We start from the raw sequence: 18,345 nt of genomic DNA, 5'->3' as shown, positions 1-18,345 counted from the left end.
ACATAATCACTTTAAACATTTTAACATATATTCTCCTACCTTACAGCCAGAAAAACACAGCTGGCAATGTGCAAGTGAAGTACACTGATTTGGACTTCTTGAAAAGTTTCTTTCTGCTACTCCTGTATCGTTGTGTCTACATGGAGCACTTGTGCTGGGAAGTGTCTTGAGGCTGCAGCCGTGAAATGTGTTGGAAGCTGCTTGCAAAGGGATTCCTACCATAACTCACATTTGTTCTTCCTAAAAATAGCCCTTAGTACATCGAGGGGCTTTTTTCCATGAAAGAGCCTGAGCAGACTAAGCCTAAAGTAAGCAAAGGAGGGAGAAAGCAGGGGATCACTAAAGAAAGAATTGCAATGCTCTGGGAGAACATTTAAGCTCAACATATTCTTACATGGTGTATTTAGATTAAAGACACCAATACCCTATACAGTATGTACATAATAGTATACAAATACCATATCTGTTGTCTTTGTTTTTTCTGACATTGTGTTGTTTGGATTGCTGTACAGTGGTGACAGGTCAAGGGCAATACATTATGGTCAAGTCCATAGCAATCATCAGACATTTGCTGATAAGCTACTTTTCTTGCCTCATGGATACATTCATCTATCTATCTATTTAGTTTTAATGGTCATAAAAATTACTAAAATAGAAATTACATGTCACTCCCAAGAGCCTATTAAATAAGCTAGGTGAAACTTAGCTTGGCTACCCGATTTAAGAGTAAAATGCAGTCTGCCATATGTTTATATTAATATAGCACATTTTATGGTCAAAATCAACCCAAATCAGTCTGACCACACACATATACTGACAATTTTAGCATTTAGAATTTAAATGACTTTCCAAGGGTCAGAAAGTGACATTTGAATCAGTGACCTTTTGGGTGTACAATAGGCCTCTCTTATCATTAAACAATATCATCAATTATGATAAAAAAAAACACACGGGTTCTGTAGCCAAATTTGCAATTTGTATAAATTTACCATAAAGTACTGCTAATGAAGTATACTGACATAGTCTTTACATAAAAAATAATATTCTCTTGTGTACAAGAGCCCCACTCAGCACAGCAAAATCCACAAATGCACATGTTGTAGACCTAATTATTAACCCTTACCAGTGTTGTTTAAAAACAGGTGCCATTAGAGTAACCTCTCTTCTTCCTGATCAATAATCCATTCCACCAAAGTGCTTTCCCTATCTTCGTCTTTTCAGGCAGTGGTGAAGCTCCAGTGTTTGCCTGTAAGGTATTTTAGTTGACCTAATTCACAAATCTGAGAGGAATTGAGTGATGCAATGGATTATTTGGCACAAAATCTCTGGATTTAAAACTTATTTGAAAAAAGCTGCAGGACACAAAGTGCTTGGAATTAAAGAGAAAGTGATAATTGAACACTTTTTCTTTAGTAGTGGTGCTACACACACTGAATGATTGTTTTATTGGTCTAAAATTTAAAAGACAAAAATACAAGTCACATATTTCACATATAGTTTTGTGACCTGCTGCCGTTGTCTCATGCATGTATCACACAGCTCAAGCAGAAAGAGCCTGGTTTCAACAGTTTCTTCCTATTTTTAAATGTTCTTAAATTGTTATAACAATATGTGTGTGAAATACTCCTGGTGCCACAAGCATCATGACAAATGTGGTAAAAAAACTAATTTCCCATCTGGCAAGTTTTATTTACAGCACATTTAGCTGGAGGGACAGTGATTTCATCAAATATGTCTAATCCTGTAACACCTCCCTTAAACCGACTAAGCCCAAAGGTCCAGTGAAAACTGGAGCTAATTGAAATGAATAATGAATGGCGACCTCTGATAATCACACCAGTATTGTGGGCTCAGCTGATGAAAAGCGGCCCCAAGGCATAATGTTACAAGCACCATACTTCACTGCAGGTATGGTGTTCTTTGAGGTGTGCACAGTGCTACATTGGCATTAAACATAACTGGAAGAACCTTGGCTAAAAAGCTCAACCTTGATGTTACCTAACCACTGAAATGTTTTCATCATCACTCCAGTCTCGGCTATTGAAACTCTGCAGCTCTTTCAAAACTATTCTTTACATCTCTGCAGCTGCTCTCATAAATCCACAGCTGGTTTGCACAGAGAGCTTTCAGGGACAACCCTTTTTTAAGCAGCATCTAGGTGATGTAGCTTCCAATTCCTGATAATTAAACCAGCAGTGTCCACTGGGACACCCAAACATTTGGATATTGTTTTGGACTCTTTTCCTAATTCATGCATTCATACTATTTAATCTCTGACTTGTATAGAATGCTTTTAAGTCTTCATTTCCACAGCTGTACTTTACATTTGCAGCCTGAATAAAGAGCCCGTGACTTTGGGGTTTTGAACCTAGAAAATTTAGCCACTGCTTTAATGATTCATTGGTGGAGGCCAAATATTGGCCAAATGTGTCCTCACTGGACAATTCTTCCCTGCCTGTGTACACTTAGAGCTTCCACAACACTAATGCTGAATGCTTATTTAAATAGCATATATTTTTTCTTATTAAGTTTTGAACTTAAAACAATATCACTTTAGAAACCACTTTTGATTTTCAGTGCTTCGCAATAACAACCAAATTTTAGCATAGAATTTGTTATTCAACAAAATTACAAAATTGGTAAACAGACTGAAAACATTTGCAAGGCAATTTAAAAACCATCATAAAACTAAGGAAATTCCTTAATTAGAATTATATTTCTTAACACTGACATGGAACAGTGGCATGGTGCTTAATGATGTTGCTGGAGATCTGCTAAGGACTGGGCTGCATCCTGTCTTGTACCCAGTGCTGCTGGGAAAGACTCGTGTGATACTGAAATAAATTAAGTAACTTTGACAATGGATGGACCGCGACCCTGAACTAGATCAATTGGGAGAAATGTCAAGTGGAGAGATGCACACTTAAGTGTAAATACGTATGAAGAAACAGTTAATCTACTGAAGGTCAACTAAGAAAGAGCTTCAGCTTTGTGTTCAGAAGAGTTGCATTTTTTACTTACTGGTAACTGTCCTAATTTGTAATTCTATGCCATCTTTAAAACATCATTACAGGAGCAAAAAATATTACTACAGATATCATTGTTCAACTAATGCCACATCACATTTGACTGATGTGAATCTGAAAAATTAGGCCAATCCATAATTGCCATCTGTGGGACGCATCTTCATTTAAAATAACATCTAGCTAGCAAAATCAGCTTACACACACTGCTTACCCATTAATTTGGCTCTGGCTAGATGCACTTTTTCCCAATTTAAATCAAATTATTCCATACATATCACTATACCTTATAAATAGTAGTCATTTCACTTCACAGTATAAAATATTATGCAAAAGGAACACTGCAAAAATGTACATTATTATGAAGGATTATATTAGAATAAATCAGCTAATTTCAGCCTCTTTCTCCTTAGGGTACCAGACAATTCAGTTATCCAGAGACATGCAAATTTTATAGCAGATAACAAAATAAATTAGAGATTGGGTGCCACAATTTAAGCATATTTAAGTACAATAGCTGTCACAGTAAATATCACATCAAATGGTTTGAGGATTGCTCCTTGTAGTACCTTACCCCCTAACACTCTAGCTCTGATATTAAAAACTAACATTGTGATTTAAGCATTTTGTTGAGAAGCTATATTTCTGGTGATTAAAGGAACCAAAAAATAGTGACCATGGAAATTGATGCTTTGGTTGCTATTATTCAACCAGGAGAGAGAGTAATATATATCAATCACCTCTATCTTCCTTCTCTTCTGCTACAACCAAAGCTAAGGTGAATCTCTTTCAAAGCAGAAGTAGCAACACTACTGATACTCATAGATTGTTCTCTGTGTTCACCTCTCACCTCAACCCTCCACAACCTCCATCCCCATCTTCCTTGATTGCTGATGTCTTTGCAACCTTTTTTCAAGACAAAGTGGCTGTCATCAGCAGACATTTCTCATCACCTCTACCAGTCTGCTTCCTCCTGAATACAGCACAGCAAAACACTCTCTACTTGCTCCCCTCACTTTCCTAACAACCCCCCGATGTTACTCTCTCATCATCCCACTACCTCTTCACTTTACTTCATCTTCTCATATCTCCTCCAGGATACCTCTCCCTCACTCATTTCTGTTACACACATCATCAACACCTCACTCAGGACAGGCATCATTCCCACTGAAATCAAACAGGCCCTAATAACTCCTCAGAAAGCGCCCACCTGGCTCATCTCAATTTGGTAATTACAGATCAGTGTCTCTCCTCTCCTTTCTATCCAAAACACTTGAATTTGCTGTCTCTAATCAAGTCACAATCTTCCTTCGACTGAACATGTCTACTTAGTCAGACTTTACAAAGAGCCACTCCAACAAGATGACTAGAGCCAGCAACATTTCAGCTTGACTCTTCATATGTCTCACTGATATTGCAACCTGGATGAAGGAGTACCATTTCCAGCTCAACAACACCCCATCTCTTTTCAGCTTGGCTCATTGTCGCTAATACCAGTAATGTCAGTATGCAGCTTTTGGGTGGTGACCAGCTATCCTTCACTGGCCAAATGCAATTAGCTCTCTATTTTGCAGATTCAGACTATATAACATCTGCAAGATCAAATCATATCTGATGGAGTATTAAACACAGCTCCTGGTCCAAGCTTCAGTCTTGACATGTCTGGATTGCTGCTACACTTGGCTGGCTGGAGTTCCAGAATGTATTACCAAGTCACTTCAGATGATCTAAAATGCTGCAGCATGCCTGGTGTTCAACCACTCATGGCAGGCACATTTCACTTCTCTTACCTCCTTGCAGCAGCATTCATTAAGTTCAAATCCATGATGCTCGGCAACACAACAGTCAGTGGGTCAACACCAATTCATATGGGGACACTTGTGAAGTCCTATGCTTCATCTCATCAACTCAGGTCTGCTGATAAATGATGTGTGGTGATGCCTCCTTTACATGATAACAAATCTCCATCCCATCACTTTTCATTTGTAGCTGGTAAAATGAGCTGCACACCTCTATCTGAACTGTTGATTCCTCCAACATGTTTAAGAAACATTTGAAGACTCTCTTGTTCTGTGAATCTCTGCCTAATTGATATTGGCTTTGATAATGGTTCTTGTAACTAAGGGAGTGTAACTAGCTTACATTTTATTTAGAGCTCTTCATTTGTGATGATCAATTTTGCTACCTTAGTTTCTGCAATCAAAATGTTTCTGGATATTTTCTATGATTCATAGTGGTTTAGTTTTGAATCTTTTTATAGTGAAATAAAAGGCAGTAGTCATGGCAGGGGGATTTGACATTACAAGGTTAGCAGTTATGTTGCTGCTTCCTACACACTTTGTGATGTCAAGCAAGTCACTTAACCTGTGCTCCAATTGTAAAAACAAAATTAAAAAATAATAAAACCTAGCCTTATTTTCTGATATTAGATGCCTTGGGTAAACATGCCTTTCCAATATGCAATAAAAGGAGATATGATGTAAAGGATATGGAACACTGTGTGCAACAAACAAAAACTCAAAGTTGTAACATAACATTATACTATCCTAACAGCCTCGGATGAAAGGCATCTTTAGGACGTGGGAGGAAAAGCAGGCAAATACAAGTGAAAAACACTCGGAGATATGAAGAACATGTAAACGCCATACAGACATTGAGTGCATATGGGAGTAAAACCCAGGACACAGAATCTGTACAGTAGCAATGCTATCCACCGCATCACTGTGCTGTCGAAATAAAGCTGTATGCTAATAACATCAAGGGGGCCATTGTTCTCAAAATCTGAAAATGTGTATTTAAAGTTGTTTTACAAATACATATCTATCATTTCTAATACTTTCACTTTTCAATCATTGCACATTCGTGGACTATTTAAGCTCACATGCATATTCATATTTATTGTTATTTGCACACAGTGCAAATTGATTTAAAGCAGCTTGTTTTCCACAGACTACTAACAATATTATAAATAATACAAACAACAGGCAATGAGTACAACACCATACACTACATGCAATATCAAGCACAAATGGCTTTTGAGGTATTGTATGATCTGAAGATAAAAACTGTCCCTAAATCTACTGTTGTGAGTGCTAATAGTCCTCTAAGATTTACCAGAGCACAATAAGGAAAAAATGTCCACACAGAATGGCTGTCCTGGGTTAAAACATTAAACTACATCTGGCCCTGAAAGCTGTCCTCCAACTTGTAGGGAAATCATTGGGGCTGTTTGCAAGACTGGCACTTCACCACCGTAAAAATCTTCACACAGCTGTGAGATGGCAGAAATGACTCCTTTTTGCTCTCCGCGGGAGTAGCTCTGCTGTAGCCACCCATAAGAAGACTGCCTGCATCAAGAAGGAGATGGGGGAAAGCCCTCGGGAGCCCCATCCCCGGAAGAGTCAAAACCGTCAGAGAGCCAATGGGGTCAGGCCTGTTGGGGATCAGAACTGGTATGCTGCTAAGGGGTCGTCTGCTGCACGGCAGCAATCGGATCCTAATTTGAGGTGGCTCGTTCAGGTTGGCATGTGGAACGTCTTGTCTCTCCGGCATGATGATCATCTTCCTCTGCTGTCAGAGGAGCTGCATAAACTCTGCATTTTAGTAGCAGCACTCTCTGAGGTGCGTAGACCTGGGACTGGCCAGATCTCTGTCGGTGGATACACCTTTTATTGGTCTGGTCGCTCTGATGGCAATCATACTCATGGAGTAGCTGTTGCTGTAGCAGCTTCTTTCAATGGTGTCCAATGTCGCTCCTTTCAATGAGCATATTATGAGACTCAGATTACAGCACTCCCTGGGTACCTTGTCTGTTGTCTCGGTGTATGGTCCAATACCATGTGGTGAGTGATGTCTCGGTGAGGGAGACATTTTATTCACAACTTCGCTCAGTGGTTGATGGGTGCCGCAATGCAACCACTGACACTGACAGGGCTGGCAATGAGGATTGTCTCCATCCCCATGGGTCTGGTGATTGTGGTGAAAGTGGCTCCATGTTCCTTGACTTTGCAAAAGGTCAGGGGCTGCGAATTGCTGGATCCTGGTTCCAACACCCTGAGCCGCATCGTTGGACTTGGTACTCCAATACTGGTGGTGCGGTGAAGGAGATCGATAACATCCTTGTGGGCAGACGCTGGAGGCTCTTGTAAAACTGCAGGGTCTACAGAAGTGCCCAGTTTGTGAATTCTGACCACAGATGTCTTGTTGCTTCTCTGAAGATCCAGCTTAGGTCCAGTAGGTTACCACCTACTAGGAAAATGAGGCTGGTCTTGGCCAGAATCCAAGATCAGGCTGTTTCTAATGAGTTTACATGCAGTTTGTTTGAGGAACTTGCTGATTTGTGTGCAAACGCTGATCCTAATGTGATGTGGGAGACCTTCCATGACAAGACCCTAAAGGTTGCTGAGGGTTGTGTTGGTGTTACGAGTGATCCCAGAAGGAGGTGTTTCATATTGCAGGGCACCCTAGATATAATTGAGAGGAGTTGCAGCACACAGCTTAATGGCAACTCTGGTCTGTACCAGGAACTGAGAAGGATGACTGTGAGGGCTCTGAGGGCAGATAAGAAGTCATTTGTTAGAGTACTCTGTGAGCAAGTGACACACCATCTGTGGTCTAGTGACCCATGTCCTGCTTACAGTGGAATCGAAGCATTACGCACATCCGAATCTGTTCCTCGGAGAGTAGCAGTCAGGGCAGCTCCTTACGGATGACACTGCAGTTGTGACCTGCTGGGCTGGACACTTTGAGCAGCTCTTCAAAGCTGATCCTCTGGTTAGAATGTTGGATATCTCTTTGTCCATGGTTCAAAGCTGATCCTCCAGTTAGCTGTGAACCACCCAATCTCACTGAGATTGCACAGGTGGTGAACCAGCTGAGGGAGGGGAGGGCTGCAGGGATCTGTGGTATCTGGGGTGAACTTCTCCAGGGTGATGGTAAGGCTGTCCTCCTGGCATTGAAAGCAATCTTTGCTTTCATTTGGGAGACTGGCATCATCCCAGCTGACTGGAAAACGGGACTTGTCATCCCTATCTGGAAAGGGAAGGGTGATTGCCTGGATTGTGGCAACTACAGGGGGATAACACTGCTCTCGGTGCTGGGTCCTCATTAGAATCCGTGATCATTTGCTCACCTACCAGCGACCAGAGAAGTCTGGTTTTACGCCTAAGAAGTCTACCATCGACAACATCCTGGCACTGAGGGTTCTCATGAAGCGCAAACGCAAATATTGGCAGAGTTTCTTTGCAGCTTTTGTTGATTTTCATAAAGCGTTGATCAAGCTGCCCTGTGGGACATTCTGAGGGTTCGCGGGATCCCCTCACGGTTGCTGAGTATCATGGCCAGCCTGTACATTGGTACTATGAGTGCTGTGCAGAGTGGAGGCAGAACCTCTGAGTTTTTCTTAGTTGATTCTGGTGTTTGTCAGGGGTGTGTTCTTGCTCCTACTCTGTTCAGTGCTTGTACTGACTGGGTATTGGGCAAGGTTGTGGGGTCCAGCGACTGTGGAGCATCTGTTGGTGAAAAAAGATTTACTGATCTTGACTTTGCTGATGATGCTGTGATCTTCGCAGAGTCAATGGAGGTTCTGCTCGGGGCTCTTGAAAGACTGAGCGAGGAGTCTGAATGTCTGGGCTTGCGAGTGTCCTGGATAAAAACCAAGATCCAGGCCTTTAATGGCCTCATGGGCACAGTTTGTCTGCGAACAGGGTGTCAACCTTGTCGAGAGGTTTACTTACCTCGGCAGTGACATTCATGTCTCTGGTGACTCTTCCTATGAAGTCAGTAGATGGATTAGGAGAGCATGGGGGGTCATGAAGTCACTGGAAAGGGGTGTGTGGCACTCCCAATATCTATGCAAAGGGACGAAGGTCCAAGTCTTTAGTGTCCTGGTACTTCCTGTCTTGCTATATGGTTGCGAGATATGGATGCTATCCAGTGATCTGAGATGAAGACTGGACTTCTTTGATACTGTGTCTCTCCAGAGAATCCTTGGGTACTGCTGATTTGATTTTGTGTTGAATGAGCGGTTGCTCATGGAGTCCCAATTGAGGCACATTACCTGCATTGTGAGGGAACATCAGTTATGATACTATGGCCATGTGGCACGATAAACCCAAAGGTGATCCAGCTCGCAGGATCCTCATTGTTGAGGACCCAAGTGGCTGGACCAGGCTAAGGGGATGCCCACGTAACACCTGGCTGCAGCAGATAGAGACTGTTATTTCCGGAGGGTGGGATTGAACCGTGTGTCTGCATGGGGGGTTGCCAACCAGCATCCCGAGCTGTTTCGTTGTGTGGTGGGTGCGGCAACATGCTGTGCCAATGTATGCTCCCCAACCTGACTTGACCAGGATGGCTAAGCTCTTTAACAATACTGTTTGGCTCACTAAAGCACCATGTGTTTATACATCCTGAACAGAGTAGAACTACTAAGCCAACTTCACCACCCTCAATAGTACTTTGTGATCCTGAGCTTTGCAGGTGCCATACCAGCATGTCATGCAGCCAGTCAGGATGAACATAAGAACTTTGACAAATGAGAGAAGACAATTCAGTCCATCAAGCTTTTTTGTTTAGCTAATAGTGGTCAAAATGTCTCATCCAGATACTTCTTAAAGGTTGTTAAGGTTTCTGCTTCTGTTACATTTCTACTGTGCACCTATAGAGGTATGCGAGCCAAGAATTTATAGATATATGTCATAACAGATTTAAACTACTGACTTAAAGTCACAAGAACAATTGTAAGAGCATTACTAATATTGAAAACAGTCATTGAACGTTAGAAATAAACGAGAAAAACATCAAGCACTGGATCTCCTATCTCAATTACTCAGAACCTACATTGATAATGAACTTTGAATCTATATTAAGACTACAGCAGCTAGCTAAATGACATTCATACAGTAATATTACTTTGAAACTATGCTTTAAGTATATTGATATTTGTATAAAGTGCTCAAATTAATTATTATGGAGCATGCAACATTCTTTAAGGTCAGTGAATCATATATGAATAAGGAAAACAAAATCTGAGACAACACAATCTGTAATATTCAAATGCTTACCCTTACCAAAATGGTTTTATTTAATAGTAAAAGCAAATGATTGACATATCAAAACTTGTTAACATTCTATTCATACTGAGTCCTATTTTTTGTTGTTATGTTTATAGTATATGTTTTATATAGAATACAGTACAGATCTATGCAGTGTAGTACATAAGATATTAAAATTTATAATGCAACAATTATTAAGAAAGTAAAGAAATAAAATAAAAATACTTACTTCAAAATAAGATTTTTGTTTATGGTAAAATGTTGAAATTCAAAATCTGAATGCTAGACGCTAAATTCAGAATCTGAGTACTAGGCCAGGTGTTCAGATATACTAATGAAATGGAAGAATGTGGTCAGTGTGCTTATGTATTGTATATGCAAACATGGTTCAGTATTTGTTTGGAGGTTTTCTTTAAACTGCAGAAGGTCTGTCTTATGTTTAAAAAGTAGAGCTTTCACATTGTACTGCAGTAAATACTAAAACACAACTGTTAGTATGAGTTCAGAAAAAAAACAAACTTTTTATATACTATGGCAGCTGTGATAGCTATAACTGCCACAATATGTATTATAGTTAAGAGTACAGTGTCAGAGGAGGCCCTTTCCGGCACTACTGGGTATGAGGAGTTCGTGTAGAAACCAACCCTAGATTTAATACCAGTTCATCGCAGGGCACAGACACATTCATACTAACTCATATCAGACAAGTCCTTTGAGAATGCCAGGTACCAGACATGAATGGGCTTAGAACTGAATCTAGGTCCCTAGGACCTTGTATGAGCCAACAGCAGCACTGATAAAAATGCCAGTGTATTCAGTAAACAGAAGTTTGTGTATTGCCTAATATGTATACTAGGTTTATGGAAAATCAAGTTTAACAAAAACAATACATTGAAGCTATTATTTCCAGATGTCCATTTGCCATGAGAACTTTTTCCATTATAGACTCTCTGCAACAGCACAGCAAACAATTTAACATTATTACAATGTTATCACAAGATTACATGTAGGTTTACAAAAGTTACTCGGCAATGTTACTGCAATGTTCAAATGGATAGTTCTTTTCCCAGAATGTTATCTAGTGTACTGCGGTGGGTTGGCACCCTGCCCAGGATTGTTTCCTGCCTTGTGCCCTGTGTTGGCTGGGATTGGCTCCAGCAGACCCCCGTGACCCTGTGTTCGGATTCAGCGGGTTGGAAAATGGATGGATGGATGGTTATCTAGTGTAAATAAATGGACACTAGGTGGCACTGTTGCAAACCTTTTTCCCAACAGACAGTACGCAGGACACGGGGTAAAATCACCAAGAAGAATTTTAATTTCTTTTACCTCCTTGTAATGTGCCTTAAAAGCACCACAGCCACAATAAACAGGCAATACAATACTAAATAAACTAATACAATAAATACAACAGTTCTCTCCTCCCAGCAGCTCTGTCACACTCCCTCCCAACTCCGGCTAACTTGCTGGGTCTCCACCAGTCCTTTATACAGTAATCCCTCGCTATATCGAGCTTCGCCTTTCGCGGCTTCACTCCATCGCGGATTTTATATGTAAGCATATTTAAACATATATCTCGGATTTTTCGCTGCTTTGCGGGTTTCTGCGGACAATGGGTCTTTTAATTTCTGGTACATGCTTCCTCAGTTGGTTTGCCCACTTGATTTCATACAAGGGACGCTATTGGCAGATGGCTGAGAAGCTACCCAGCTTACTTTTCTCTTTCTCTTGCGCTGACTTTCTCTGATCCTGACGTAGGGGGATTGAGCAGGAGGGCTGTTCGCACACCTAGACGATACGGACGCTCGTCCAAAAATGCTGAAAGATTATCTTCACGTTGCTATCTTTTGTGCAGCTGCTTCCTGAAACGACATGCTGCACGGTGCTTCGCATACTTAAAAGCTCGAAGGGCACGTATTGATTTTTGATTGAAAAACAAACTCTGTCTCTCTCTCTCTCTCTCTCTCTCTTTGTCTGCTCCTGACGGAGGGGGTGTGAGCTGCCACCTTCAACAGCTTTGTGCCGCGGTGCTTCGCATACTTAAAAGCCAAACAGCCCTATTGATTTGTTTGCTTTTCTCTCTATCTCTCTGACAGCCTGTGCTCCTGACACGCACTCCTTTGAAGAGGAAGATATGTTTGCATTCTTTTAATTGTGAGACGGAACTGTCATCTCTGTCTTGTCATGGAGCACAGTTTAAACTTTTGAAAAAGAGACAAATGTTTGTTTGCAGTGTTTGAATAACGTTCCTGTCTCTCTACAACCTCCTGTGTTTCTGCGCAAATCTGTGACCCAAGCATGACAATATAAAAATAACCATATAAACATATGGTTTCTACTTCGTGGATTTTCTTATTTCGCGGGTGGCTCTGGAACGCAACCCCCGCGATGGAGGAGGGATTACTGTATAGTTCTTGGCCCAGAAGTGCTCCTACTCTTCCTCCCACGTGACTTGCCAGCACTTCCGGGTCAGATGGAGAATCCCAAGTCTTTAATGAGCCCGGAAGTACTATGGGGCTTCCATCCTCATGACTTCCAAGCACTTCTGGGCTGCAAGGGAAGCATGACTCCCCAGGTCCTTTCATAGCTCCCCCTGGCGGCACCCATGGTACCCAACAGGACTGAGAAACCGGACTCCAAGTCCCAGGATGCCCAGCAGGAATCCGGGGCACTGCTGCACTCCAGGGGAGCTGCCATCTAGCGTTTTGGGGGAGGCAGTGTCCTGAAAAAGCTGCCTTCCCCCCATCCTTCCACTTCAGGGGCGTCCCAGCCGGGTTGAGCTGCCGGCCGTCTATCACACTAGGAATGTTACCAAACATCCAGTTGGAGATGTTTAAAGAACTCACAATGTGCAGTTTTAGTGGCTGCCACCTGACAGTTTTGTGTGTCTATATTTTGTGTTTTGCCCCCAGTGTTTTATGGACAGCTCTACCATCCCATTAATCTATGCCGAGTGTAGAGTGTAGAGCCCCAGAATTAATACTTTTTATATGAAAAGCCAGAAATATTTAAATACTGAAAGCAAAAATGCTTTATTATTTAAATACAACTACAAATGTAGTCATCTTCCCCTTCATCTTCAGCTTAAACATCAGACCTGGGTTTCTCCCATCTTGCCTAAAATAAAAGTATCAAGAAATCTATGGTAATATACTGTAGTAGTTAAATGTTAATTATATTGAAATATTCTTCATCTTACAGAGTAATATCTACACTTTACTTGCTTTTCTCTACATGGGGCACTTATTAGAGTTTTTCCTGTTTTGTTCTCTGTTTCTGTAGATATTACTTTGTGATTGTTTTTCACAGCCATTGTACGGCACAGTGGGTTTCATATAGCATACAGTAATGACCTGGGCAAGATAAAGCAAAAGAGTAATTTGACAAAACAGATAAACAAAATGAAAACACTAGGTGCTTATGTTTCAATTGTTTAGATATTCACAAATTACTTGAGTAATATATCTTATTTGATAAAAAGTTGCCCAAACTTAATTTTTAAAATTTTCCCTTCAGTTTTACATTTTGTTCCCTTCAGATAGGTTGATTTATGAAGAGCTTCTGCCAATTGCACCAAAGTGCTGGATCTTATGAAATAAAGCATTTACTTATTTAAAAGATATAAAAGGCCTGGATTATCAAAATTACAACAGCCAAACAATATGATACTTTAAGAATATCAGTTTTATAATGTAAATGCAAACAGGTAAGGCAGTGAAAGGTAAACACAGTCCCAACGCAGAATTGAGAAACAAAGTCAAAAACAGAGCACTGGCTCACAAATCCAGAAAGTCACTAATAGGCACAAAGCACAGCAAAACACAACAACTCACCCAATCCAAGGGAGACCTTCTGGATTTATATGGTCGAGATCAGTTGCTGTCGGTGATTGGCAGGTGGCCTCACCTCTTGAGGAACCACCCACAAAACACATGGGATATATCCAAGGCATTGATACATAGACAAAATAAAAAACAATGAATACAAATAATAAGCAATATTAATGTAAAGAAAATAATCAAAATTGAACAAAAATGACATAAAACAAAGACATAAAACAGGAATTTTTATTTATATTATGTGATATGAGGAGGAACCCTGGCTGAAGCATGACTAAACTGAAACAAGAAGGCTACATAAAAAAATTATATATTTTTTTGCTTATCTATTGTGTGCAAAAAGAAATAGTGGCAAAATCTAACCACTTTTGTACTCAGCTTTATGCTTTCTTTGAGAGAAGTGGAGATGTTCTTCATTTCTCATTTAGTTTTCAAGTTTTCTGTGACACCATCGGAAAGGCCCTTGGTGCCAATACTACAACTCCAACTCAAAAAAAGTTGGGGCAATACAGAAAAAGCAAATAAAAACAGAAAACAGTGATAAGCAAATGATAGTAAATGACCTTTGTTCTGGAAACAACATAAGAGCTCATTTTATTGTTGTTTTAAAAATAAATACTTATTTTGGTTTTTATATTTGCGAACTGTTCTAAATCAAGTTTGGACAGTAATATATTTACCACTTTACAACGTTTTTATTCCTTCTCATAACATTTAATAAATATTTAGAGTAGGTACTAAAGGCATTAATATATTTAGTGTTTCAGTTGTAATTTTGTCCCATTTTTCTTTCAAATAAGTCTTAAGGTGTGCAACAGTATTGGGTCTTCTCAATTGAGGATATCCACAACATATTCTTAATTGGGGACAGGTTAGGACTGCAAGCAGGCTAGTTGAATATCCACACCCTCTTCCTATGCAGCCACGTCTTTATAATGCATGCAGAATGTGATTTTGCAATGTCTTCCTGAAATATGCATAGAGAAAGAGAGAGAGAGGTTAAGAGCATGCGCAGATTACAGCCCATTTCAGCACCCACCACACAATGAACCACCTAGATTGGGATCCAAGTGCAGCAGGAGATAGGCATCCATTGAAACGATGTTGTCTTGAAGGCAGCATATATTTCTCCAAAATCTGTATGCACGTTTCAGCATTAATGGTGCCTTCATAGAATTGTACTGACACAATCCCATACTATCACAGATGCTGGTTTCTGGACTTGTAGTTGTTTACAGTCTGGATGGTCTTTTACTTCTTTGGTCCAGAAGAGACAACATGGGTATCCTCCGAAAAAGACACGTTTCCAATGTGTGATGGTCCTCCTGATGCCTCCAAGTCCACAGAAGTTAACAGCTCCTGGATACTGCTAACGTATGGCTTCCTTTTTGCACAGTACAGTTCTAACCAGCATTTAAGGATATGCTATATTAACTATTCAAAGGGTATTTTATGGAATTCAAAATTCAGACTACAATTTTCTGATACAATTAATTTGTGAGCCACCAGACATTTTTTAGAAGTGAGACTCACACTTCCTGGATGAACATAAGAGGCAATTTTTAATATCAAACTGATTTGACTGTCATTTGTATGAAATTATGTAGAAGAGGAACCTGTAAAGAAAATGTAAAGTGTAGATTTTATTTTGAAATTTAAATGTATCCAATGATGATGGAGTAAAAATTTTTTTTCTTTAAATTATCCCATCATAATATGCAGAGTTGAAAGTAGATTGGTTTTCTCAGACAGTCTTCTTTTTGCAGTTGACCATTCCATCTTGTTGCTATTGACCTCTGTTTTGAACCAACCTGTTCTACAGTTCTGAGATCTCAACAGCGTCAGTCAAACCATTAGGTGACTAGGCGACCATCTTAGGGTGCTATTTTCTGGGTCAATTTGACTTTGTTTCAGATGGTGCGTGAATGTGCCCTACATGCCCCTTGAGCCCTTATGAAGGTTGGTCTTTAAATATGTTGCAGGAAAAAACATTTGTTTTTTCGCTTTTCAAAAATATGTTCCTACCGTCAGACTACCCAATCCAGTCCTCTTTTACTCTTTTACATTCCCTGAGCTATTTCATCTATTGCTATAGTTGCATGCACACCATCATCCATGTGTTTACACGTCTCTAGTGAACTGCAGGTAGTGACAGAGGGCAGACATTGGACAGCATTTGTGGCAGCAGGAAAGCTGCAAATGAACAGTTAGAGCACAGATTTAAAAGCTATTTGCCATGTTATAATACTGACTTTAGGTTATAGTTCTAGTGATAGTGAATCATGCAAAGGTAATGATTTTGAATAAGCAGTAAACACTAATGCCATTTCCGAATGTGCATGGTTTAAAAAGAGCTTTGGGCAACTTTCAAAGCTGCTGTTCACTGATCTCTTAAGTAAAATGTAGAAGTACAGAGGATCCCTTACAGAATTTCAATCTTTTCATAAGTGATGGCACTTAGATGTGATTGTGACTGAGCCTAATAGACAAGCACAGAAACTTGTCCAGCACTACACATTGAAACAAAATTCCAGGTTGCTCATTTGGTCCATTTGCCAGCTGTGATGAGTTGCTGGCTTTTTTTGCACTTATTGTATATAATAATTCAAAAGTGTAACATTGAAATTAACTGATCAGCACAACCTTTTCTTAAAACACCTTACAGTGTGGGTCATCTGCTTTTGTGGTTTTTGCTGTTACCCACACACTTATTACATACTCAGATATTTCTTGCTGTTCTTGTATAGTGTCTATTCAAGTCTAAACAACTCCTAAGCTTTCATGTTACAAACTACATTTTCTGTTGTTCCTTCAGAAGCCTATGGGGTGCCCCAAACAATTGTTCAAGCACAGGGCCTCCTTCACTCCTAAGCCCACCCCTGTGTATAACAGTGCTATCTAGAAATCATAGCCATCACCATCATCTATAGTGGTCAGAAAGGTTTTAAGGAAAATATCAAATTTAAATTAATGTCATAATAATTAATCCTACTACCTAAGCAAGCTGTAATGGGTATCAGTCACAGGGTTGCTGGTGATATTTCATAAGTAATGTTGATGTTTTAGAGGACTTTGCAGCGAGAAAGCCCAGGAATTTAAAAATGTAAACAGCAATATTCTCATTTTCATGTCAGTCCTTAAATTTTGCTAAATGTCAAATTGTGTATTGTTTAAGTGATATAATGTATAACAGATATAATTGTGCTCTTTAATGTATTCTTATATTTAAATATTTTTAATTGTGATTTTTATTCCTAAAGCTACTGTTTAAAATATTAGTATTATTATTTATAATTACTTATGTGCACTTTGCCATTGATTTGGTGTGAGGATGCAGTGAGTAGAGTTGGCGAAGGTGGATGAGTTTAAATACTTGGGTTCAACAGTACAGAGTAATGGGGATTGTGGAAGAGAAGTGATGAAGAGAGTGCAGGCAGGGTGGAATGGTTGGAGAACTAGTGTCAGGAGTAATTTGTGACAGACGGGTATCACTAAGAGAGAAAGGGAAGATCTACAGGACGGTAGTGAGACCAACTATGTTATATGGGTTGGAGACGGTGGCAATGACCAGAAAACAGGAGACAGTGCTGGAGGTAGCAGAGTTAAAGATGCTAAGAGTACATTAGAGGGTCAGCTCAAGTTGGACGGTTGGGAGACAAAGTCAGAGAGGCAAGATTGCGTTGGTTTGGACATGTGCAGAGGAGAGATGCTGGGTATATTGGGAGAAGAATGCTAAGGATAGACCTGCCACGGAAGAGGAAAAGAGGAAGACCTAAGAGAAGGTTTCTGGATGTGGTGAGAGAGGACATGCAGGTGATGGGTGTAACAGAACAAGATGCAGAGGACAGAAAGATATGGAAGAAGATGATCCGCTGTGGCAACCCCTAACGGGAGCAGCCGAAAGAAGAAAATTGTAATAAAATAAATGAAACCATCCATCCATTTTCCAACCCGCTGAATCTGAACACAGGGTCACGGGGGTCTGCTGGAGCCAATCCCAGCCAACACAGGGCAGGAACCAATCCTGGGCAGGGTGCCAACCCACCGCAGGACACACACAAACACACCAAGCACACACTAGGGCCAATTTAGAATCGCCAATCCACCTAACCTACATGTCTTTGGACTGTGGGAGGAAACCGGAGTGCCCGGAGGAAACCCACGCAGACACGGGGAGAACATGCAAACTCCACACAGGGAGGACCCGGGAAGTGAACCCAGGTCCCCAGGTCTCCAAACTGCGAGGCAGCAGCACTACCCACTGCGCCACCGTGCCGCCCTAAATGAAACCATGTTTTTTTAAATAACATTCATTGTTTTACATGTATTTTGTTTTTTTTTTCTATCTCACCAGGGATGACTTTTGCCTAGAGCTCCACATCGACTTTGACAGTTAATTTTATCAAGTCAAACTGATGGGAAATAGGA

At 40.4% G+C, this 18,345-nt stretch overlaps 1 protein-coding gene across 1 annotated transcript in view; it reads right to left on the bottom strand.

The window, feature by feature from the left end:
* The window catches only part of smpx (small muscle protein X-linked), a 56,557-nt gene extending 55,412 nt beyond the window's left edge, over positions 1-1,145 (bottom strand). Inside the window, exon 1 of the mRNA XM_051926933.1 lies at positions 1,124-1,145. The gene's annotated coding sequence lies outside the window, so the exon portion shown is untranslated. The remainder of the gene's footprint in view (positions 1-1,123) is intronic.
* Positions 1,146-18,345: the final 17,200 nt, after the last annotated feature.

The sequence above is a fragment of the Erpetoichthys calabaricus genome, chromosome 4, assembly GCF_900747795.2.
Source record: "Erpetoichthys calabaricus chromosome 4, fErpCal1.3, whole genome shotgun sequence".
Taxonomy (NCBI): Eukaryota; Metazoa; Chordata; class Cladistia; order Polypteriformes; family Polypteridae; genus Erpetoichthys; species Erpetoichthys calabaricus.
The sequence above is the reverse complement of the archived record's forward strand: the minus strand, read 5'-3'. Positions and strand labels throughout refer to the sequence as shown.